This window comes from Notamacropus eugenii, chromosome 5, assembly GCF_028372415.1.
Source record: "Notamacropus eugenii isolate mMacEug1 chromosome 5, mMacEug1.pri_v2, whole genome shotgun sequence".
Classification (NCBI taxonomy): domain Eukaryota; kingdom Metazoa; phylum Chordata; class Mammalia; order Diprotodontia; family Macropodidae; genus Notamacropus; species Notamacropus eugenii.
This window is the reverse complement of record NC_092876.1, coordinates 205,589,353-205,615,327: the sequence shown is the minus strand read 5'-3', so window position 1 is coordinate 205,615,327 and position 25,975 is coordinate 205,589,353. Positions and strand designations below refer to the sequence as shown.

General features: G+C 37.5%; 1 protein-coding gene across 3 annotated transcripts in view; it reads left to right on the top strand.

The window, feature by feature from the left end:
- DCLK1 (doublecortin like kinase 1) overlaps positions 1-25,975 on the top strand; it is a 405,519-nt gene that overhangs the window by 264,846 nt on the left and 114,698 nt on the right. The window lies entirely within an intron of this gene.

Below are 25,975 nucleotides of genomic sequence, written 5' to 3'. Positions count from 1 at the left end.
AGAGAGGCTTTCACCACAAAGTTGGTCACCAAGTGATGTTTGTTTCTGGAGAGAAGCAGCAACTCAGGAAGATATGAGAGAAGGGGTGCTGTTTGGGAAGGGGGCAGATGTTTGCATTATGGGTGGAATTAGTATCCTTTCTGAATTCCTGGATCATTTGAAATATGTGAAGAAAAGTTCATCTGACACATATTTAATGATATGCCAAGTTGTCGCTGTGTTGTGTGTTAATTAGGCATAGAGTAAGTAGCTCATGGATGTGTTTGCAATTAGGATTGCTTTTACAAATCATATTTGACACTTTTTTCTTTTCTTTCTTTTTTTGTTAACTCTCCAGTCTCTAGGGCAGGTTGTGCAGGCCTGCTCTAGATAATAATTTTCAATATATGGAGCTTTTCCTAATGCATAGTACTAAATATACTTTGTTCCTTATCTCCCTCATATGCAAATTGAAAGAAAAAAATACTAGATCTGTCATCTTTGCAGCCACCTTTGCCTTCCTCTTTATTTTTCTGCTTCCTCCCCCACCTCCCTTCTCTTTGTTCTTCGATTCCTGGGAGGCGCATGAATGACTCAGCTGGGTTGTTTAGAGTTGGATCGTCCTGGAGCTGAGGTAGGGTGATGAACACTGAAGCTGGGAAGGGTGGCAGAAGCAGAGAGGAAAAACAGAACCATAATGTCAATTTTGGATCCCTGGCCTCTGGGATTTGTAGAGGGTGTGAAGAGGGAAGAAAGGGATTTGTGGCTAGGGTCTTGAACTATGTTAAAAACTAGAATAGGAAGCGGCAAGGGTCACCCCTGATGGAGAGATGATGGACTCAGGATATAAAATGAGATACATTTTTGAAAATAGCCAATTGACCTTGCTTGACCTGGCACATTGGTTCCAAGAGCTTTCTCTTTTTCAATTAAGAGAGGGGTGGGGGCTAACAATAGGATCCCCCCCCAAAAATGAAAAAAAAGAGGGTCATTGAAGCACAAGAAAGAACAGAAGGAAGGCCAGAAAGAAACACAAGACAACCTGGACAGCTTTGAAAGTTACATACTGAATTTTTTATGTATTTAAAAGGAAAAGCAAGCTATATATAATAGAGATTTACAGTCTTATGGTCAAACCTTTCTGTCTGCTAATGTGTATATGGAAACACCCATTCTATTTAAGTTCAGAATTTTAAAAAGTAACAAGGGGATTCACAGGGGAGGGAATATGTTCTGACAGGGTAGGCACCAAGTTTTGGAGGAAACCAAAGGATTTGAATGGCTCTGACACCTCTCCACCTTTAGCAGTTTTTAGAAATAAAACTGTGAAAATGCTTTAAGGCTGACTGCCGCTTAATGTTTCTCAGGAGAGGAGACATCATTGACAATAGAACCTAATTAATTATTGCTTCCTTTCGGTTTTTACTTTAGGGCCTGACTTATACATTCAGTTCAAAAAGAATTATTAAGTGACTACAGTATGCCAGGCACTGTGCTTAGGACAAATTGCTTTGCATTAGTTAAACCTCTCCAAGAAGTGGTAGAGGTCTGTGTTCTTCCTTTTTGCCTGTTTCTCATTTTTCAAAATTTCTAGCTTGTTTCCGAAAGATCAGGATGGAACTGCTGTCACTGTCTGCCATGTTCCATTTTTATCCTGCATTGAAATTTGATATTGATTTTTTTTTTACTTTTGCTCTGAACATCCAGTAATCTGCTTGCACACAAACATTTGATTCTGAAATAATTCGCATGTGTAATTAGTTATAAATATAATCCACTTCGATTTTTGTGTGGGACTCACCATAGCCAATATCTTTGAATCTTTCCTTGGGACAGATGTGATATACAGGTTTTTCTGGGTTCATTTTTTCTTATTAGTATCAGCAATGGAACCTCTCTACATATGGACTCTGTGTTCCTTAGTATATGTGAAAGTAATATGAGAAAATGCCATTGGAATTTAAGAAGATGAAATCAAGCATAGTAGGACAAACAAACCAGACACATACAAAAGAAATCAGTACTAGAGACTATGTATTTTAAAGGTGTCTGGATCAGTATTTTGGATATATCAGAGGTGAAGATTCTAGAAGATTGGGTAAAGACCAAGTGGCATTTCCCTCATCCCCCAAAAAAGGGAAGCAAATAAGACAACTAAGACATTAACAACTACGGAACCATATGCACACTTTGTCATCTGTAAAATTTTAATGAGACTGATCTATCCACACATTGGGTATCACTGATGCAAATATGAGAAGAAAAATAACAGGATTTCACAGACAAATTTCCACAGCAGCCCACATCTTTACCGTTACACATTGTGGAGAAGGGCAGAAAAAATCAGATCCAGCTGTGTCTACAAATTTATTTCTTTCAGAAAAAGGTATTTGATTCCATAGAACAAAACTTAACCTTAAAAGTTATCCTCAAACAAGGTATGATTCCCAAATGTATGTTAAAATCATAGAAGATTATATGATGGATATGATTGCCAAGATAATTTTATTTACTGACTGAGTATCAGCATCAAGGAAGGTTAAAACAGGAAAAGCCGAGGTGTCTTCTAGTGTCATAAGAGACATCCTGTCCAGTCTAAATAAAAGAGAGATTCCTTATATTTGGAGAGATTCTCTTTTTCATGAACAGCATTATACTTATTGTGTAGGGTCCTAGATCACTTTAGGGCCTCCTCAGAAGAAGACCCATGATCATTTATATTATTCAAGACAATTTTTTTTTCCTTTCACAAGATAAACAGGGCTAAGTGACTTGCCCAGGGTCACGCAGCTAGTAAGTGTCAAGTGAGGCCAGATATGAATTCAGGTCCTCCTGACTCCAGGGGCAGGGCTTTATGCACTTCACCACCTAACTGCTCCTGTTCAAGGCAGTTTTTAGCTTATCAGTCTATACTACTTATTTTTTAAATAAATTTTGTTTCATTTTCAAATACATTACGCTATATATTAATGTGAAAGGTTTCACTCTTCTTTTGAAGTTTCCAGAGTTAAAATCTGCCACTTTCTACTTGTGTGACATTAAGCAAGTCACATAAATTCTCTGACTTTGATGTTATTATGTTTAAAATAAAAGGTTTGGATCAGATACCCTTTAGGTTCCTTTATTGGCTCTAAATTTGTGATATTAGGACTCAGTGATCTCTAAGGTCCTTTTCTACTATTAAATCAATGATTTTGCTTTTCTATTATTGAGTTACCTGAGGATTACCTATGTGATGGTTTCTCCTTGTGTTTCCATCCTTTGCACAGCAAGAATAATTTCACATTATAAACAGAATCCTGCTTATGGTTCTTTGTTTCCCAAGAAGAGGGATCATTCATCATAAGGCAGTTTCTTCATCTACCCATCAAGTTACATCGACATAATTTAAAAACTACATCTTTATTTCTTGGATGCTTCTCTTACCTTTCCACAAAATACTCCCAGTAAAGGCCCTCTAGCTCTCCTGCTCTCTGGAAATGACTCCTGAATACTTTATTGCCTCATCAATCTTATACTGCTTTTCCAGACTAACACTGAAAATTACCCCCTTGTTTATATGTATGTATTTAACAGTATATCCAGAAAGTATTTGTGGAGAGAGTACTTGTGAGAGATGCTATCAAAATTCAGTACTGTAATTGCATTCTTTCTACAGTATTTGGCAGGAACTATGTGTGGTTAATTGAGATGTGGAGGAGGGAAAAGGCAAATTTTTTGCTAGGGATATCTATATCTGGTTTGCATGAGACAGAATAAATTTCCTAACTATATCATACAGACATTAATTTTACAATCTGTAATCACAATGATAGTATAGAATTAGCCACCTTTATTTCTTAGATTGATTGAAAGAAAATCTGCTTGGTAGTAAGAAGGATGAGACTTTCCCCCTTCATACAAGTATCCTTTTTTTCCCACTTCTGTAACAAAGTTTTCTCATTGTACTAAAAATCTATTTCTTCAAGCAAATACATTGCAAGGGTCAACTTCTGGAAATAACATCAGACAGAGATTGCCATTAAATAATCAGGATTTCCAAAAAGGAATAACATCATATTTTGGAGCTGCTTATCTAAAGAGGTTCTTAGAATCCATTAAAGATATGACCAACAATATGAAAGCATGACTAGAAATATCTATAATCATTTTAAAGTGTTCTAAGTCCTATAAAATTGGCCTAAGTGCTATACTAGATTGTATACTGATACTATAAATGTTGGTTTTATAAGTACCCCAGGGTATTATAAATACATGAACAAAACATTAAAAACACAACTGTAGTGTATCATAAATTTGACTTATCAGAAACTCATACGCTAGATAAGAAAACAATTCATGATAAACGATTGCTATTGTCTTCTTAGAATATGGAAGAGCTTGAGGCTTTTTTTGTTGTTTTTTAGAGATTATTTAGGTTTCCCATTTCTCTTAAGGACAAAAGTATCCCAGAAAATTTGAACCACTTTTCCACCTTTATTTTGGATAATTAAAAATTTTTTTTATCAATTTGATAAAATTCCCTTTGACGAGATATTCAGAATCATATATATATATATGTGCATATATATATAACTTATATAAACCTTTAAGGGAATTTTTTACTTACAGATATGTTACAAGAAATTTCTCTTTTTTATCACCTGTTAGACAGGCAGAATTTTTCAAATATGTGGGTGACATGCTACAGATGTGAAATACTGAATGCACTTTCAGATAAGGTCACTGTATCACTAGTTTTATGTAGCTTTTTCACCTTGTTACAAGAGATTCTCATGAAGTTACAAGAGAATTCTCATGAAGATTCTCATGAATCTTCTCATGAGATTACTTCTCATGAAGTGGAAGTAATTTGTAAATATTTGTAATATAGAAACAAATATTTAAAAAATCTTAAAAAAAAAAAAAAAGAATCAGCCCTAGCACCCAAGAGTCTATTTGAAAATTGGGATTATTCTTGATAAGAATAGCCAGGCAGGATCTATCTAAAGCATTTATTAAGGCCTCTTTTATTCTAATTTTTCAAATATTCTGTCCAAAAAACTTTAGCATTACTTTCTTTGCTCTTATCAAAACTTTATCACAACATGAATTCCCCATGTGTCAGATTCAGTCTACAAACTAAGCCTTGATTATATCCAAAGGTATTTTTAATGATAGTTCAGAAGTATTCAAGTTAATTAAGTTCAAGGGAACCTCACTGCAACATTGTTTCACCCATACTGTGGTCCCCTAACAAGAATGGTACCCTATGCAACATTTAGTAAACATCTGGTAAGGAATGAAACTGGGCAAGAAATTGGCCAAACTATTGAGGAAAATATTGAGAGATGACATCTTAGTTTTCATGTAGTTTAAACTCTAGTAGATGTTATAAAATATGCACAGCTATCATTCTTAATTTGTATTCTGTTAAGTAATTAGAGAATACAAAGTGATGTACAGTTAGAGATTTCTTCTAGAGGAGACTTCATGGAGGCATTTGATTAGGGTCTTTATTGAGAAGGGTTTCAGTAAGTGGAAATAGGAGTGGTAATTTATTCCAAGGCCCCCAGAGAATTATCTGCTGTGTGGGGGTATATTCCATTCCAAAAAAACATTTATTAAATGCTTGCTGTATTCAAGGTGCTGGGAATACAAAGATGAAATGTCTTTCATAGTATCTGCCTTTAAGAAGTTGATAATCTTGTGGGGCAGGTAGAATACCAAATGCACTCAAATAAGTGTTATACAGAGTAAAGTGTGATCAGGGTAAAACTGATGAGGGATAGAACATTTTCAGCTTAGTATAGAAGAGGCAGTTTTGTAGAAAAAATAGCAACTAGCCTACCTTAAATGACAAAAAGGATTTCAGCAAGTGGAAATGAGATGAGAGTATTTCAGGTAGGGGCATGCCCTGTACAAATGCACAGAGGAGGAAAAAGCCAGGCTGATAGGAGGGAATAGTCAATAGTCCAGAGGAGTTGAAAATGGAGGTTGCGGTCAGAATGTCAAGAATCCTAAATGCCAGACTAAGAAATGTATAGCTTATTCTAAAGGTTTTTGAGCAGAATAGTGACATGGTCAGATACATGAACTAGGAATGTTATTTTGATAGCTGTGTGAAAGATTAGAGAGAGGAGAGCTAAACTCATAGAAAACCATTAGGAAGACATTATAGTCATCAAAGTGAGAGGTACTTAATTGTTCTTTTTAACAAAGAGAAAATTATTCATTCTTGTTAATAACCATATGGAGTATGTGAATAGAGGGTGAGAGACAGATTTGAGATATGCTGTGGAAATAAAATAGAAAAAGAGGAGATCAATGAATTGGACATACAACTAAAAAAATTAGAAAAATAACATGAAAAATTACCAATTAAATACCAAATTAGACATTTTGAAAACCAAAGGAGAGATTAATAAAACTAATAAATAAAACTAAGAGCTGGTTTTATGGAAAAAACAAAATAGAAATAAAATTTATAAAGCTTGGTTAATTTGATTTAAAAAAGAAGAAAACCACATTTCTAGTGAAAAAATAAAAAGGGTGAACTTACCACCAATGAAGAGGAAATTAAAACAATAATTAAGAGCTCTTTTGCCCAACTCTATGCCAATAAATCTGACAATCTAAGTGAAATCAATGAATATTTACAAAAATATAAATTGCCTAGATTAACAGAAGATGAAATAAAATATTTAACCCCATTTCAGAAAGAGAGATGTTGTGGAGATGGAATTTGGCATGTGATAAAGTTTTGGGAGCCAAAGGGAAGGAAAAAGTTAAAGATGACTCCAGTCACACTTTCAGTCTGGGTGGGTGCTGCCATTGATAGAAATAGAAAAGACACACTAGTTGTATTCTTATCCTAAGAGGCAAAGTTAGGGTTAGGAGAAAAGGCTGATTGACAGAAGGGTAGTGGTTGGACATCAGGGGAGCATTTGGGGAAATCAGTGACTGAATTTGACTGGAGTGTATGTACTGTTTGGAGGAAAAAGGGAATAATTAAGTGTTACATTGAGATCCATTGTGTTTCCATGTGTTTGAGAGAAATGTGCAAAAGAGAAGAAACTGGGAATAAATTAGAGGCATTATGGTGCAGTGGAAAAAGCATTATCTTTGAATCCAAAAGGTCTAGGTTCAAATCCTCCCTTAGTGATTTTGAACTAATCACTTAACCCATTGGACCTCTTTTTCCTCATCTGTAAAATAAGGGTGTGTAACTAGATATCCTCTAAGTTCTCTCCCAGCTCTACATGTATGTGTAATCTTATTATCCTGTAAGTAAATTTGTAATAAATGAGACCACTGAAAGGGGCTGTACTTGCAAAGGAAGCTGCTTATGAAGGTCCTTCTGTTGCCATGGTAATAAATCTAAATATGCCCTCAAGACACACAAACCTGTATTTATGGACCTATCACATCCAGATTTGTTATTAAAACAGAAAGCAAACAATTGAAAATTTAACAATTAGTCTTTCTATTTTTCATAAATAGCATTACAGCTAGTAGCAAGTCAACCAATGTATGTTATTAGGAGTAATGATTTCTGCTTCACTCTGTCTTACAGATGACACAAAGCTGGGAATAATAGTTAATACAGTGAATGATAGGATCTGGATTTAGAAGGGTTTTGACAGGCAAGAATGATGAACTGACTTTAGTATAAAGAAATGCAAATTCTTACACTTATAGGCCCCTTAATTACAAAAATGTAGAACAAGGGACTCCTGAGTAGAAAGTTGCTTAAATAAAAAAAGAAAGAAAGAAAAAAGAAAAGAAAGGAAGGAAAGCAGGAAGGAAGGGTAGAAAAAAGGAAGGAAGGAAGAAAGAAGGAAGGAAGGAAAGAAAGGAAGGAAGAAAAATACATCTTTTAGTTAACTAGCGGCTCAACACATGCCCAGTGTGTTGCAGTCAGTTAAGGTAATGCAGGACCACTTTAATAGGCCAGACCCACTGCACTCTGCCACAGTGAAAGGAAATACATTGGGAATATTGTGTGCAGTTCAGGTCATGCCAGGAAGAAACATGGCCAGGGAGACAAATGAGAATATTAAGATGATGCAAAGCAATGTCACAACATGAGGGTCGATTTCAGTTGGATGTTGAGGTTGGAAGCCAAACTGCCAAGGATTTAGAAGAGAGTGAACAGAAAGGAAGTGGAGGCACCAAGTGTAGACAGCTTTCTCAAGGAGTTTAGTGCTAAAAGAGATGAGAGATATAAGGTGATAGCTAGCAGCAATGGTCAGATCAGTTGAGGATGTTGTTTTTTAAGGATGAGAAAGTCATAAACTGTGTGTAGACAATCTAGTAGACTAAAGAGAGAACTAAAGAGAGTAAGAAAGATAGAGGGGCAATCTGCAGGGAAAAAATAGAACGAGTGGGATGGGCGCATGTAGAAGAATTGGCCTGGACAAGAAGAGCCACCTTTTCATGTGATGCTAGAGTGAAGGAGACAGAGAGGATGTTTGAATCGTGTGAGATGAGGACAAGAGAAGATGCGAGGCCAGTGAAGTATGAGGAGAGTTCTCAGCTGGGGGGAAGGAGAAAGGAGGGATAATGTAAGAAGCTCAGGGAGGGACAACACTGTCTGAAACAGGGAAGAGTGGGAGAATGAATAGAGAAGTGAAAAATAGATGTCGGCCTTGCTAAATATCAGCCACACCCATGCAGGCTTCTCTTGGTACAGCATTGAACTGGAGAGGAAAAAGTGGGAATATGAGAATTCTTATTCACCAAAAAAGAAGCTATCTACTAAAAGAAATTTTGTGAATTACTTTGCCAGGCATAATATGCCTTGTCAATTGTGAGCAATGAGTCATCTGGTTTATGGATGAAGGCCAACTCTAAATAAAATATCATCTGATTTCAACTGTGTTTCAAGTCAGCTGTGGTGTCTCCTTCCAGCCAGTCCTGTTAGACTTTAAGATCATAAGCCCTACAAAGCACAAATGTCATACCGCATAGCATTATTGGAAGGACCTATAATTTTTAGTAGCCCTGCAATAATATAAACAAAGGGATTGCATAAATGTACTTAGGTCCTATCTCAATTCCCTTTTGAACTACATCTTCACATATTTTTCTGGAAGTTTTAAGGGCGTTAGAACCAACTCAGGCCCCTATTTTGACTAATTCCAGGAATGACTTTGAGGAAGTGCTATAGTGATAATTCTGACATGGGAGAGAGGAGACCAAGGTCCCTCTAGACTTCATTCAATAAGGGTATTGGACAAGATCATCTCTAAAGTCCCTTCTTATTGTAACATTCTATGTTTCTGTGAGTTGAAATGCTCCCCTACCTCTCCATTTGGTTTCCTTAAAGGTCTATTTTTCCTTAGAGGTCTGTTATTCTATTTTACATGAATTTTGTTAGGCAAGTTCCAATTAATTAAGGACATCTCCTACCACTTGCAACTTACCAGTGAAAATGTGAGACCAATGTACTTAATTTTTATTAATGCCCTGTTGTATCCACCAAGTTTGCACACACTAAGACAATATCTGCCTTAAAAGATCTATTTTGCTCCTTCAAAATATTAACCATTTAACAAACACTTATTTAGTTCCTGTTTAGTATCCTTTAGAACCATTCTTAGCACTAGGAACACAAAGACAAAAAAACAACTCTTACCTTTCAGAAGCTATGCTTTCCTAGGGGGTATAATTAAGTACCCAGCTCAGTAAATCCAAGGTGGTTTCAAGACAAGTGGTAATGGCTCAGACTTTTTTCTTGCCCCTGGACTTTGATGACTCTGGAGGAGGGAGGGAGTCTGAGGACTTTGCTCAGCCCTGCCTCACTTAAATCCAGTTCACATGAAAGTCAAGACATCACCCTTCTGATATCACTGGTCCTCTTTGAGAACGAAGAATGAACAACAGAACAGAAAAGAAAGAACAGGAGGTGGTTTGAGAAGGGAAATAGTCTCTCTTGAAGAGGGAATGAGCCTTTTGGTACTTCAGTTAAGTACTCAAAAAACAGATACCAACATTGTAATAGAAGTCCAGCTCTTAGAATCTCTGGCTTCCTTTAATCAGAAGTTGTCTCAAGTACCACCTTCTGCTTGAAGACCTTTTCCAGCCCCTTCTCTTTCCCAACAGCTATTATATCCCCTTACGCATAAGGTATTTTCTCTTTATATATCTTTTGCATATATATTAATAATCACAATAGCTAGTATTTGCATAGCACTTAAAGGTTTGCAAAATACCTTATGAATATCTCATTTTACTGATGTGCCTGTTTTCTCTTCATTAAAATGTAAGCCACTAGAAGTCATGAACTCTTTTCCTTTTCTCTTTGTACTGAAAGTGCTGTGATAGATACTTGTAGAAGAATCTGCCAGAGCTTGTACTCCACTGACATTGCCTTCAAAAGTCCAGGAGCATCTCCAAAGCACTTAAGTAGGAAGTGTGTGTGTGTGTGTGTGTGTGTGTGTGTATGTGTGTACACATGATGTTTTGGCACAGTGGATAGAGCACAGAACTTGAAATTCTGCCTCAGATATTTAGCCCCTCTGTGCCTCAGTTTCCTCATCTACAAAATGGGGATAATTTATTATACATTTACTAGTTATATTACTTGTAAGTCATTAAGTCATTTTACCTCTGCCTGCGTCAAATCCTTCATCTGTAAAATGGGAACTATGATGTCATTCACCTCCCAGGATTGTTGTGAGGATTAAATGAGATAATTTTTATAAGAGCACTTATCTCACAGGGTTATTGTGAAGAGCAAATATTAACATATATAAAACACTTTTGCAAATCTTAGAACACTATGTAAATTCTAGCTATTTGTTTTTCTAGGCCCCTGATTTCATTACAGGACTTTACAGATAGGCGCATTTGCTTTGCAATTTAGAATCTTATACAATTATCTGGGAACCCTGACAGGCTAAGTTATTTGTCCAAGGTCATAAAATCAATGTGTTTCAGAGGCAGGATTGGAAACCAGGACTTCCTGACACAGAAAGATTATGTCTATCCACTACACAGTGCTTCCTCTTTTCCTGAATTTTCCACCAGTAATTAAGGGAGGTTTCAGGTTTCAGTGGAATGAATGCTGAATTTGGAGTCAGAATTCTTTGATTTTGAATTCCAATTCTGTTCCCTATTACCTATATGACCTTGATAGAGCATTTCATTTCTTATAGCTTCAGTTTTTTCATCTGTAAAATGAAGAGTTCAATTCAGAATAAATTCCTTCTGTAGCTCCTTCCTTCATTCTACGATCCTATGTGATTCTGTGACCTGGGCTTGCTGTGTATTATGATCACCCAATTAGAGGTAAAGACTTAACATGAAGGAAATCATATGGTAAGGTCCCAAGGGCCCACAAATGGTTAAATAGGGGAAAATAACTCCAGAATTCCATGTACAGGATTCAGCATAGCCTATATGGGATTATAAGTTATTTAAGCATCAATAACTAAAAATTGCTGCAAAATTTTGGGGATACCACAACCAGTAACTATGATTACAGGAATTAAGGAAAGCCCTGTTCCTTTTCACACACTTGGTAAGTTTCAAGAAGTACCTTTGGCAGCAAAAGTTTCACAAAATGATAAAAACTTACCAGAAGCCAGCAGACTTTTGAGGTCATATCCAGCTCTATAATTTTATGACTCTATGGAACACCATAAGAAACCTAATTAAATGGAATGCTTTTTGGCAAAAGTTAGGGAAGGAAAACGTTTTCAGAGCCGAACAAATAGAATGATCAGAGTTCTGCAATGTCTTCCTTATCTCAAATGAATATAAAAGAGTAAAGAGGTAAAAAAAAATTTAATTATACTGCCTTTAAAAGAAAGAATTGACTCATAAAAAAGCTTCACTCCTGAGATTTAAAGATGGAAGGGGCCTCATGAGTCAAGTCAAATCAGCAATCATTTATTAAGTACAGACAGGCACTGTGATGAGCATTGGGGATGCAAAAAAAAAAAAAAAAAAGCCAAAAGAGTATCCACCTTCAAATATCCCATAGTCTGATGGGAGAGACAACATACACACAACAGTGTAGGGATTATACAACTGGAAGCTAGGCAGCACTGTGGAGAGAGTGCAAGACTTGAGTCAGTAAAACCTGAGTTCAAACCTGGTCTCAGACACTTAGTAGCTATGTGACCCTGGGCAAGTCATTTCACTTTTGCCTGCCTCAGTTCTTTCATCTATAAAATGATCATAATAATATCATCTACTTTCCAGGGTTAGTGTGAGGATTAAATGAAGTAATATTTTAAAAAATTATTATTTGTCTCAATATGGCTATTATTATGTTCAAACAAAATATATACAGAATGAATTGAAGGTAATCTCAGAGGAAAGGCACTAGACATAAAGGGAACTGGGAGATTTCTTCATCTATATAAAAATGTGGGACTGGACAGCCTGCAAGGTCTCTTTCAGTTCTAAACCTGTAATACCCTAATATTCCGTCCTTACTGGATGGCTTAGTCTTCTACTTTGCTGAAAAGATTGAGTCCAACTAATGAGAGCTTCCCAAACCACCTCTGCTATTTCTCCAGACTTGTAAGCATTATCACCCACTCTCTCCTCTTTCCTCCTTGTCATAGAAGAGAAGGGCTTAATACCCCTGCTCCATTTACTGTACCCTGGATTCCATTCCCTTCTGCCTCCTCCAGGTCTGCATTCTAGCAGTCATCCTCCCACGCCCATGCATCTTTAATTTCTCCCTCTCCACTTGTTCTTTCACATCTGTTTACAGACATACTTAGATTTCCACAATTCTTTAAAAAGGAAAAAAAAAAGCTTGATCCCTCAATCCATTTTAGCTTCCATCCCATTTCTCTCCTCCCTTTCACTGCCAACCTTGAAAGAATTTTCTCTGTCTGTTGCCTCCATTTTTTCCACAACTTATACTCTGCCTCTTTGCAATAAGACTTCCATCCTTACTACTTACAGAAACTGTTCTTAGGTCACCAATAAAAGCAAATCCAGTGACTTTTGTCAATCCTCACTCTTCTTGACCTTCATATATCTTTTGGGACTGTTGACCATCCTCTTCTATTGGATATTCTCTATTTCCATCACTTCAAAGACTCTACAGTTTCTTGGTTTTCCTCCTACCTCTCTCTTCCTGACTCCTCCTCCTATCCAACTGTTCCTTTCTCAGTCTCTTCATCTTTTCCCTGTCCCCTTTATTTGGGTATTCCTTCAAACTTCCTTCCCTGATCCTCACCTCTCTTTTTCCTCTTTCCTTTGGCAATCTTATTCACCCTTGAATCTGCAACTGCTACTACTTCAACTCCTGTATCTCTGGCTCTGTTGTCTCCTCTGAGCTCTAGACCAATATCTCCAACTGCCTGTAAGAATTCTCCACTTGGATGCTTCAGCAGCACCTTAAACCGAACATGTCCAAAACGTAGCTTATCATTTCCCCCCTAACCCTACTCCTCTTGACTTCCACCATGTCTGCCAATCAAAAGCCTTTTCTCATTGTTTTCATTTTCAAAACCCTACTGTCTTAAACTCTTCCTTCTTCTTCAGCTCACATATCCAGTTAGTTGCCAAGACCTACGAATTTTCCGTTTGTTAGCATCTCTAGATACCTCCCTCTATTCCCCTCCCCATTTCTGTGAAACAGACCCTCAGTACTAATTGACTGGATTATTTCACTAGCCTCCTAATGGATACTCTTGTTTCCATCTCTTTCCTACTTGAGTCTTTCATGTCCTGCTAGACTAATCTTACTTATCAATAGATCTGTTAATGTTATTCCTCTGTTCAAAAAATACTCTAGCTATATATTACCCCATCAACAGAGTTCATCTCCGCTTTGCTGGTATCCGAGACCCTCTACAATTTGCAGTCTTATTGAACTGTACTTAGGTGTCCAAAATAAATTGTCTTCGTAAATAATGTTTCCTGTATTTTTGACGTAGTTAGCATGTGCTTACTTCCTCTTCTTTACATGTTGAATTGCTACTCATCCTTTTGGAACCAATTCAAATGCCACCTCTTCCTTGAAGTCTTCCTGATTGCCCCCAGCAGTGCAGGTCCTCCTCCTCTGACCTCCCATAACACTTGGTTCTTTGATTTCTTGAACATATGTAGGATTAACAATTATGGTTATCTCTGTTTGTATCGTATCCCCTAGATCACAATGAACTCTCTGTGGCTTTGGAAACTGAACGTAGGAAGTGACTGCTGATTTAGAGAGGAAAGTGACCATTGTGCTTACCTCTCTAGAGTTGGCCAACTGTTGTTCTTAATGCTCCATTGTAGCTGTAGCCCTCATGGAGCTGCTTCAGAATGGTACTATTTTTAGAACTATTGCAGAAAACAAGAAGCTCAGCCAAACATTATTTACTTCTGAAAAAACAGTTGAGTTACTTTTTAAGGTTCTTTGTAGGACCCATATGGACATCTGCTCCTATTTCTACCCCTGTACACCCCTACCTCCAGCCCTTGGTGCATCCAATAGCTAACCCAGATAGCTACGGAAATGAGGCAACCTACACCATCCATGACACTGACATTCCAATTCAGTTTTACCAAATGGTTTTTTTAAAGTATCTTAACTTTAAGTGATTGACAGCTGTGAATAGCAGCTTTTTTTTAATTTGGAGAGAGAAATTTTGACTTGATAAAATTTGTGACTAAATCTTAACCATTCCTCATTTCTGATATTGTTTGCCAAGTAAAATGAGAACAATAGTCAGCCAGGGCTACCAAGAGCTGAAAAAAATGACTGCATTTGGGAAAAGGTTAGAAAAGAAGGGAAGGCAAGATCAGTGGAGATCAAGAGGAAGGTGCAGGAATGTGAAGTCCTTAGGATTTGTTCTTTCTAGATGATTTTCTAATGTCATTGAATGTGAGCAGTTGTGTTGCTGGAGATATAAGATCATTCTCTCTTATTAAATCAGGCTTCAGGACATTTGTTTTCCCCCACAGATCTGGGAGACCGTGAGGACCCTCTGACAGCCTCAACTGAATGAATAGCTCTTATCACGTAGAACTTCATCTGTACCACGTTATTTTTTAAAAAGGAAATAATTTATTTCATGCTTGCTTCCTGGTCGATAGGCTGTATTTTACAAAGAATGACATAGAAATGGAAAGTAGGTGACCCTGGAATCAGAGTTCAGATCCAACCCCAGACACTTAATGAGATGTGTGAGCAGGAGCAAGTCCTTTAGCCTCTATATGCCTTAGTTTTCTCAGCATTAAAATGGGGATAATATCATCTACTTTCCAGGTTATAGTGAGAATCAAATGACACTATTTGTAAAGAATTTAGTGCAATTCCTAGCACATACTAGCTATTATAAATTATTTTCTGGAAGGCAGGGATGGTCTTTGTTTTTTGGAACATAGTAGGAGCTTAAAGAATATATAGTCACTGACTGACTGAAATGGCAGGATCCAGAGGCATAAATGATTCACAGAGAACAAATCTGCATGCAACACTCAATTTCTGTATTTTGCCCCCCATTGGTCATCCAGAATACTTCAGGAAAGGTGGCATTGTCTATGTAATAACAATAACAGTAATAACCACCATTTATAACTAGCATTTTTGTAGTACTTTAGGGTTTGCAAAGCACTTGACAAACATCTTATTTGATCATCACAACAATCCTAATAATAGGTACTGTTACTGTTTTATTATATAGATGAGAAAGCTGATACAGAGAGAGGCTAAATGACTTTTCCAGGGTCACACAGCTAGTATGCATCTAAGGCAGAATTGGAACTCAGGACTTCCTGACTCCAAGTCCAGTCTTTTATCTGATATATCATCTCTCTGCCTCAAGAGCTATGCCAGCATGGATCCTTGCTGGAAGGCACATAGAGTATGTGTTTTTGTATGAGATGCTTCTTCAAGCTCCTCAAAGATGTCACAGATTCCATCTAATTGTTGTTGTTCACTCGTTTCAGTCATCATGTCTGACATTTTGTGACCCCACCCCCCCCCATTTGGAGTTTGCTTGGCAAAGATACTGGAGTACTTAGCCACTTCCTTCTCCAGTTCATTTCACAGATCAGGAAACGGAGGCAAACAGGGTTAAGTGACTTGCCCAAGGTCATACAACTAGTAAGTATCTGAGGCCAGATTTGAATTCATGAAGATGAATCTTTCTGATCCCAAGCCCAGTGCTCTCCCCACTGCACCAGCAAACAGGTCTGCATCATGAAAGGAAATCATTGGCCTGTCTTGTCCTTGGGGAGGGGTCTTCAAGGAAAGACTATATAGTTCTCCTTAGCAACCTGTTCCCAAGTTGATCACTCCTTCTTGTCTAGCTACTTTCTCTTGTATCAAAGCCAAATTTCCCTTGCTATAATTTTAGCTGGTTCCTTCTTGTTCCATCCTTATTTTAGATGTGGAACAGCTTCTTACTGTTTTCCTTATAATAGTTCTTCATGAACTTGAAGATGATTATTAAGCCTCTCCAACTTTTCTCTCCTTCAGAATCTGTCATGCTTTACATTTTTTAGGTCCCATTTTCCCAAAGCTTTAGTCATTTAGTTACTCTCCTCTAGAGTGATCATCTCTCAAATTCTCTGTATGGCCTTTAATCTAGACACACTACCTTGACCAGGGTTCATCAGCTTAATATAGTGATGGAATGATGTTCTGTTTCTTGAATATTAGGCTCTTGTTAGTACTTAACTGAAACCAGGCCAATCTTGCAATGAGACCTTCAGTCAGCTTGGTATTCATTGTAACTTCCATGCTGTTCTCATATTTACAGTTGCTTGTTCATTCCTTGTGTGGTTGTCAATTTGTTCCCTCACTCCCAAATGCCATTAATGAACTTGGAACTTTTCTCCCTTATGAGACTGAATCAGGCCAAAGAAGAAATTTTGTGGAAGGTCTTATGCCAATGTTACCTTCCCATGTTCAACAGAAAGCAGGAAAGCAATGAATGCATGTGTTTTTCAAACTTAAACTCAGATTTGAATATCCTTTCTCAGTTGCCTTTTAAAGCATGTCATGGAGACCCCAACCAATGACCTACACCTCAAATGGAGTTATGCCTCCTGTATTCCCACCTAATATTATTCCTAGCTGAACCTCTTAGAGTTCAGCAGATTTATCCTGTTTTCCCCAATTACTGTCCAGCTCAATGCCCATTTCACAGAATCCCTGGAATGGAAAATGTGTCTTTCTCACAACTTGCATGAAGCATGTACCCCTTAAACTCTACTTTCCCAACTTCTATGGATATAAATTGGCCTTGCAGGTGCCCTTCAGGAGAAACTAGTATGTTTTGAGTTTCCTTCCCAGTTGTTCAAAGGGTAAAAGGAAGGAAGATCTCTGAACAGGAGACTATGGTATCCCTTATACTGCCATCATATTCTCCCCCTATGATACATTCCATTTTTCCCTAAAGGTTTCCCTGTAACTTAGGATGTTGAAATTTACCTGTTCTCCCAATTCCTTTTCATTTGATTTGTTTCCAGTTATTGTCCCTTATGGGTCTTTCCCTACTTCCCCAACCTTCTGGAGGGGTTTCCTGAACCAAAATTGCCCTAGTTCTCCTGGAGAAAATGCATTTTTCTCTCAGCATCTAAGATGGAGCTTTGGTGAGTCATTACCCAAGTATTTCCTAATATTTTCTTCCCCAAAGACAAATAGATTATCCTATACCTGAAGTTCAACTTTTCAAGAGTTTTCAAATCTCTGTTCAGGCTGTCATTCATTCACCCTTCCCCATCCTAGGCATTTCAGCTTATTCCCATGTTCACTGAGTCCTTGACCACTCCCAAAAGATAAATTCCCCAGCTGGAACCTTAGCCTGTACCTAAATAGTTTTTATCCTTTGACCCTCTATTTCCAGATAAATCTTTCTCAAAGGCCTACAAAATCATCCTAGTGTGAGAAAATATGTGTGAAATAGATATAGAACATCTTTTCTAAGAGGAAAAATCTCATATTTTATTTTAATTCATGTCACTTTGATACTGCATTTTTGTCCCTGAGGCTTACCAAACCCTTTACCAATTTCCCATGTCACTGGTAATTCTTGCTTGGCTTGAGGTCCTTTCCATCTTGGATATGACAAAAGCCAGGTGGCCTCAATTTGTCTTTCCACATGATTTCTTGTTATTCTGCCAAGGTCTGGGTTTGGCCTAGGGTGGAGCCTAGGTCACAATGACATTTTGGTGTTCTTTCAAAAACAGGCTTGGGTCAGATCTGATTCTGGATGGTAAGTTGTCCATTTTCCAAGATTTGTTTTCAAGAGCAAGCTTACCTACCAAACACGTTTTAGAACATCCTTCTCTTTCCTTCCTTCTTTACTTTTATATAAGAATTATTTCAGATACTAAGACTAATAATTTCTTAGTTCATATACCAGCTTATTCCCACAAGCTTTTAAAGTTCTTATTGCTTAGGCCTCACAGGGCTTGTAGCATCAAAGGTTTGGCACTGGAAGGAGCCTTAGAGGACATCTAATTCAGCCTCCTCATTTGCCAGATGATGAAATCGGAGGCTTTAGGGATGTTAAATGGTTTGCCCAAGGTCACACAAGTAGTAAGTGACAGAGTAAGGACTCAGACCACTTCCTCTGACTCCAAATCCAGGATTCTTTTCACTGCACAATTCTGAATTCCCGTGTTTATTAAGGGCCTACAATGGTCGAGAGGACCTAATGATGCTACGAATTGAATCCTGGGTCTGGAGTCAGGAAGACCTGAGCTCACATTCAGCCTAAAACATTTATTAGCTATGTGACCCTAAGTTTAAACTCTGTTTGCCTTAGTTTCCTCAACTATAAAATGGGGATAATAATAGTACCTCTCTTTGAGGCTTGTTATGAGGATAGAATGAGATATCTGTAAAAAGTGATTAACACGATGCTCAGCACACAGTAGGTGCTATATAAATGCTTATTCCCTTCCCCTAAGCATTGGATACACAAAGACAACAATGAAATCATCCTTACCTCCAGTAGGGTTATATTATTTTCTGTCCCTAAAAGTGGATTACAAATACAAATTACATGTAGTGGTGATGATATGCTCTCCTCTCTAGCCAAGAGGACTATGATCTCTAGGGGGCATTATGGGAGATAGCTAGGTGGCATAGTAGATATAATTCCATGCCAGTGGTCAGGAAGACCTGAGTTTCAAACCCTTCTCAGACACTAACTAGCCAGGTGATACTGGGCAAGTCACTTACCCTGTTTGCCTCAGTTTCTTTATCTGTAACATAGCACCAATGTCCCAATACTACGTCATGAAGCTCAAATGAGATATTGTAAAGTGCATAGCACAGAGCCTATAGTACATAGTAGATGCTATATAAATATTAGCTTAATATTATTGTCATTGTTATTAGAGTGGAAGTGGTAGTGATGAATAGTACCAGTAGATTCTAGGGTAGCCCTGGGAAGAATCTATGGAGTTCATGGTCTTCCTTAGAATGTCCTCCAAGTTTAGGATCGCTCCTAAGCCACAAAAGTTCCATTTTCCTCCAGCCATTCATTACTTCAGTTGGATACAACAATCTCCAGATCCAAATCTCCAGTGAGACCTAAAAACCAGCAAATCTTCTGATTCCCTTCTTTGATACCACTGGGATAGCTGGCTACACATGTAGTCAGATATTCTATAATATTCATTCTAAATCAAGGGTTCTCGTTCTAGAGGCTGCTAACTTGTCTGTAGAGATAAAGATTCAAAGAAAGGTATAGATTTTGATAACTTCATATAATTGATTTTCTTTGTAATCATGTGTATTTTGTTTTATGAGTTTAAAAAATGAATTTTATGAATTAAAACTTAACTCTAAGGAATCCACAGGCTTAGCCAGACAAAAGGAGTCCATGACATAAAATGTGAATTCCTATGCTAAATAATATCAGTGATCTGTGTAACTTTGCAAGTCTGTTACCTCTGGGTGCTGTCTCATCTTCACCTCAGAAAATTTCTGGTCATATTTGATGTCTTCTGAGAACAGCCTAATCTCTTGCTGGAGAAGAGTTCATTGCAGGGGCTAGTATTACACTCATGTGTCAGGCATGTGTTTATCACAATTGCTATTGAAGACCAGTTCATTGCCTGGATTCTGCTCTTTATTTTCAAGATGACATTTATCAACAGAAAGGATCAAGGGCATTTCATAAACCATCAAGGTGGATTTTCCTTCCAATTATACAAATTATAAGCCATCCATGCCTCCTCATCCTTGAGAGTTTTGTCTGTGACCACCCATAAATTCACCACAAAGAGTTTAGTCAATGTGTGGGGAATGAAAGTGGGGGAACTCTCGTGATCTCCTGACATCGCGAGGGTACCAGAGAAGCACATGGATTTTCCCATCATCCTTTTTTAATTTCCTTTACTTCACTTCTTGACAATTCTTTATTTGTGATGTGGCCTGCTCTTATTCAAGCAAGCATCTTCCTGTCCACCTTTTGATCTCTCCTACCCACTGAAACCATAATCAAAACAGGACAATTTCTGCTACAAGAAGGGGTGTGTCAATCTGCTCCTCTCACCATCTCTGTGATTTTCCAAATGGACATGACCTTTTCTAAATGTCATTCCACTAGAGGTTGTCTTTATCTTTAGAATATAAACTCCTTAAGGACAGAGACTGTTTTGGTTTTATATCTGTAATACTTAGCACTGTGCTTTGCATATAGTAAGTGCTTAATAAGTGCTTTTCATTCCAATGCCTTTCTGTTGCCTTCTGAGTGATACTCAGAACTGTAGTATTCTTTGACTCATATATTCTGTGACAACATATATAGCCTGAATATAACGCAAATATAATATAGAGCAATATATTGCAATGTAAGGCAAAAAATAAATTTAATTAAGGATTGGTAAGAGTTGAGGGTTTGGATAATGAGCTTTGACTTCTCGGTTAAAGGGTTGGATTAGTTACTGAAAATATGAAGGATTGATGGCAGATACTTGAGCAGGTGACCAGTGATGAATCATAATTATAGAAATATTAATCATGTAGTAGTGTACAGAATGAAATAAAACAGTTTGACCAGTGAGTAGGTGGTTTAAGTGATCTCTGCATATGAATCTGGACAAGAGTGGGGGAGCCATGGAAGTAGAATAAATGGATCTGATCTGAGGCATAATTGTGGTGAAAGAAGTGACAGGATTTGCTGACTAATGAGATGTCGGGAATTGGTAAATGATGACTGCAGGATTGTAAGCCCTGGGTATTAGGAAATAAGTAATGCCTGTGGTTGCGCTGGGAAGTTGGGGAGGAAAGCCATTTTGTAAAAGATGATATGATCTTGCTTTTAGTTATGTTAAGTTAATTTCATATTCAGTGGGAAGATTTAAATGGAGATGACATAGTAGTGTGAATTATTTAGAAGGTGAGAAACTTCTATGGGATAAGTGACCGCTACCTCTTAGAGTCGTGATGAAGAAAGAAAGGAAAGATGATTATAGTCTGACATAGACACTAAATTTGGGAAAAGCAATACAGGAAGAATGGGAAACTGTTAAGAATTAAATTATGATGACAAAAAGGGAAACATTTCTGATGAGGAGAGAAGGAAGTTATTGAAAAAGACTGATGTGAATACAAAGAAAGACATGGTTTCCAGGTTAATAATGATGGTACTCTGCTTGGTTAGATCACATCTGGAATACTGTATTCAGTTTAGGGGAACATAGTGTTGGAAAGGACATTAAAAAACTTGAGAGTGTCTGGGGAGGGTGGCAACCAAGATGACACGGGACCTTATTTCACTTTTTGTCACTTAAGGATTAATTGAAGGAGCTATCTCTGTTTAATCCAGAGAAGAGATGGGGGAAAGGAGTGGAAAACAGAATTCATATGTCCAAATTAGAAGGGCTGTCTTATGGATGGGGGATTAAATTTGTTTGTCCTCAGAGAGCAGATGTAAAAACAATGGGTAGAAATTTCAAAGAGAGAAATTTAGTTTTAAAGTTAGGAAAAAACTGACAAATGATTAGAGGCATCCAAGAATGGAATGGACTGCCTTAGTAGTTAATGGCTTCCCCTTCGTTGGAGGTCTTCAGGCACAGAATAGATTATTACTTATCAGATATATTTTAATGGGGATTCCTTTCAATGGGTTGCATTAGGTGGCTGCAGAAGTACTCATCAACAACATAATTGTCTATAGCAGCATTTATATAGTGTTTTATGCCCTTTGCAAAGCACTTTAGAAATATTATCTCATTTTATCTTCACACCAATCTTGGGAAGTAGGTACCCCTGGGAAGTAGGTGTTGTTATTATACCTATTTTATAAATTAGGAAACAGAGGCAGAAGTTAAGTGACTTGCCCAAGGTCACACAGCTAGTAAGTATCTAAGGTTGGATTTGGATTTGAAACTCAGTTCTACCTGACTCCAGGTCAAATGCTCTATCTACTGTGCCATAGAAGGAGAGATTTGGAAGTCAGTAGAATAAAGATGATGGTTGAAATATGAGCAGATGAACCGTTTGAGAATAAGAAGTAAAGAAAGAGGGAAGTCAAGATTGAGCATTACAGGAGTCTCAGAAGGGCCCATAGTTATTAGTCAGAAAGAGGAAATGATGAAGAAGCCAAGAAGGAAATGTCACAAAGACAGGAAGAGAACCAGATGCATTTGGTAGTGCAAGAGAGATCTCAAAAAATTTCAAATAATCAGAGCAAGATTTCCAAGGAAAATGGGAACTTAAATTCATCTCCAGTCATTAAACATTGTTAGGTACTTTATGTGTTTCAGGTAGTGTGTCACATATTGGAGACCCCCCCCCAAAAGTGGAAATAGCTCTTCTCCTTGAGTAGCTTATGGGATAGAGAGAAATACATACATCAGTAAGTAAATATACAGTAAATGTAAAGGAAATACAAAACAGTTAGGTGGGATGCATGGGGAGAAGCTATGACAGTTGGGAAATGAGGAATGGCTTTGTGTAGGAGGTGGCACTCACCTGAGAATTAAATGTAGATAGAAATTCCAAAACATAGAGAAGAGGGAAAGCATACCCGGCATAAGAGAACAACAGCTTGTGCTAAAGTATGGGGGCAAGTAGAGGAGGGGACTGAATATTAGAAGAGAGAACTTTCGTTGCAATTCAGAATAGGGCATTGGTGGAGAACATCTTACATAGCAGAATGGAGTATAAAAGAGAATCTGGGGACGTATAGAAGGGAAGGCATGTAGTTAGCAATCATGTGTGAAGATAAAAATTAACAGTTGATGCTAACCAGAACAATAAATATGTAAGGAAGGAAATGGGGATGTCAATGTCAGGGAGAGAAGCCCTGGCAGAAAAGGTTGAAGTAGTTAACTTGACATTTAAAATTATTATAGATGTGTGAACAGAGCCATCAACCATTCTGAACGATCCCTCTTTTGATGTTAATATTATAAAAATCATGGAACCACAAAGTCATTTGCAGAACCACGTAGGGCTTCTGCAGTCAATTCAGTAAACGCGTGGCACTGCTGCCTCTTAGTTTTATGAAGTGATCTCCAGCCAGCCAGAGCACATTTGGGTATGTTGTGTACCATCTGGAATGCTTAGCCTGTGACAGAAATAAAAAGTAAAAAATTATTGACCCAATTTGATATTTACCATGCAAGTATGCACATAAATGAGGATTTGAATTGAATTTCAGTTACTAAAATTTTATTCTACACCTGTCCATCCTTATCACAATATTGATTGCCTGTGTTGATTTTAGGCAAATCAATTTGCCTCTCTGTTCTACAGTTTCTTCATCTGGAAAGTGAGGCTTTTGGACTAGATAAAGTGTAAAGTCTCTTCCACCTCCAGAGCCTAGATTATTCTTTCCATAGTGTCTTCTTCCTGTCACTTTGATTTCTTGCTTTTTCAAAATATTCTAGCTTCACTGGCTGCTCTTCATTCTTCCTGCCCCAGCCCCAGCTTTCATGCTTTGCAAGTGTCATTGTGTGTTTACATGAAAAGGAAATAGAAAAGTTGTATTATTGGCTAGATTTCAAATTAAAAGATTTCTGAAGACCAGTTTGTCCTTTGTCACTGTCTGAGCCCATATTTATGAAGTGTTCTAGAACAGAAGGTGTTTTAGGTCTTATTTGCATATAACAACACAATGAAGGGTAGTTATTTTTCATCTTTTCCTCCATTATAAGGATTTGCATCTTTGCCAAGTTTAAAAAGTACAAAGGCAGTTACCGGAATGTAGTAAGCCTGGAACAGTCAGGAACAAAATGCATTTACTGTCCTTGATGAACCCTTATATATAAATTTATTCTTTAAAATGATTAAGAATCAAGAATAATGATCAGATAGCTTTTTTGAAACATCTTTCTTTCTAGCATATGGTAGAAGAGGCTCAAAAACCTAGTTCATTCCATGTTTAAAAAACATTTTTAGCAGCTATACTGCAAGTTTGAAAGAACTCCAATCACTTTTCACCTAACAGATGCCCTGAAAAGGAACAGGTAAAATTAAAAGTGCAGCCCAATATGATAGGGTATCTGGAGGATTCTGGTGATGGCTTTTTATTTCATTTTTGTCCCTGAAGTGACTCCCAATGTCAGTTCAACTAGCCTTCCCAACTCTTTTTTAGAGCAGTGAATATAAGCACTGGTTGAAACTTCAGAGGCAGGTAGAAATTTGTACCTTCTATATTCATTCACTTATTCACCAAGCATTAGAACATTTTATTTTCTATCACCTAAATTTCTCATTATATCCCGTATTCCCTCCCTAAGAAAGCCATCCCTTTTAATAATATATAAAAGATTAATGATATATAAAAGAGTTTTTCAAAAGGATGAAGAAAGGGTTCAGAAAAACTAACGCATCAATTGAACCTAACATTCCATCTAGTTCTCCATACCTGTAGCCCCGCCACATCTGCAAAGAAGGGAAGGAGCTGCATTTTGATACTTCTTTGGGGCCAAACTTGGTCATTACAGTTACACTGCATTTAGCTTCAGTTTTTGTTGTTGTTTACTTTTATGTTTTCCATTTACATGTCCGTGTCAACAAAAATTTATCAACTGTCTGCTGAGTTCCCAAGTACGGGGCTAGGTACTACAAATACGTAACAAAGGCAAAAGCAGTCCCTGCTATCAAGAAATTACAGTATTTTGAATTGTGGCATGTTAGAACCGTTCACCCCCACTTACGCATTTACTGCCTGTGTGTTTGCCAAGTGCATCCTTTTCTCTGGGGGTATTAGCAACCTAAGACAGGGGACACGTTTTAATGTCTACTGCTTCTATAAAGTCCCAGGATACCTGCACTGTTGACTATATACTGACAGTCCTCTTACCAATTGTCTGGAGAAAGTGATAACAGTACCTTCCAAAACTATTCCTGATGTGGGGAATTTTTAAGTGAAAGGCAGAAAAGCATAATCAGAAGCACATTTTTAAAGGAAAAATCAAAACTTGCTTACTCTGTCATGATAAACTATTAAAGGACATAGTCATGTTATGACTTCAATTCAGTTCAACTCAGTAAGCATTTATTTTGGGCAAATTCTCTTGGCTGTAACTGCTGCGCATATGAAGACAAAAATGAAACAACTCTTTCCCTCAAGGTACTTACATTGTATTTGGAAGAAACATCTACACAGAAAATTAAGCACAAAATGTATACTAAGTAATTTTCAGGAATGGTCTAACATGAAGGGTTGTTTAGGAAGAAGTGGCCAGAAGGGACATCAGCTTGGGCAGTCTCCTACTCAGAAACAGGAGTTCCCAAGACAGAGCAGTTCTTCACTGTAACCATGGTTGTGTCAATTTGATTCTGATCTTTTATTGAGAGGTGGAGTATGGAAAGCTATAGCATCAGGTCAGGGGGTTTGGCCTTAGAATCTAAGGATTTGTTCTGTAAAGTTTGGATTCAGTCAAAGGGCCTCACTTGAAGACCTAGAGGGTCACATGTAGCCTTGAGGCCATAGGTTCTCCACCTTAGGTGTTCCTCTAACAGTCAAGACAGCCCTTGTGTTAGGATGGTTATAGAGTGTTGAGACGTGTTTTAAGTGCTCACTTTCCATTCCAGTGCTAAGTAGAAAATTTTCCTTTATGATTCCACAGTCTTGATAGG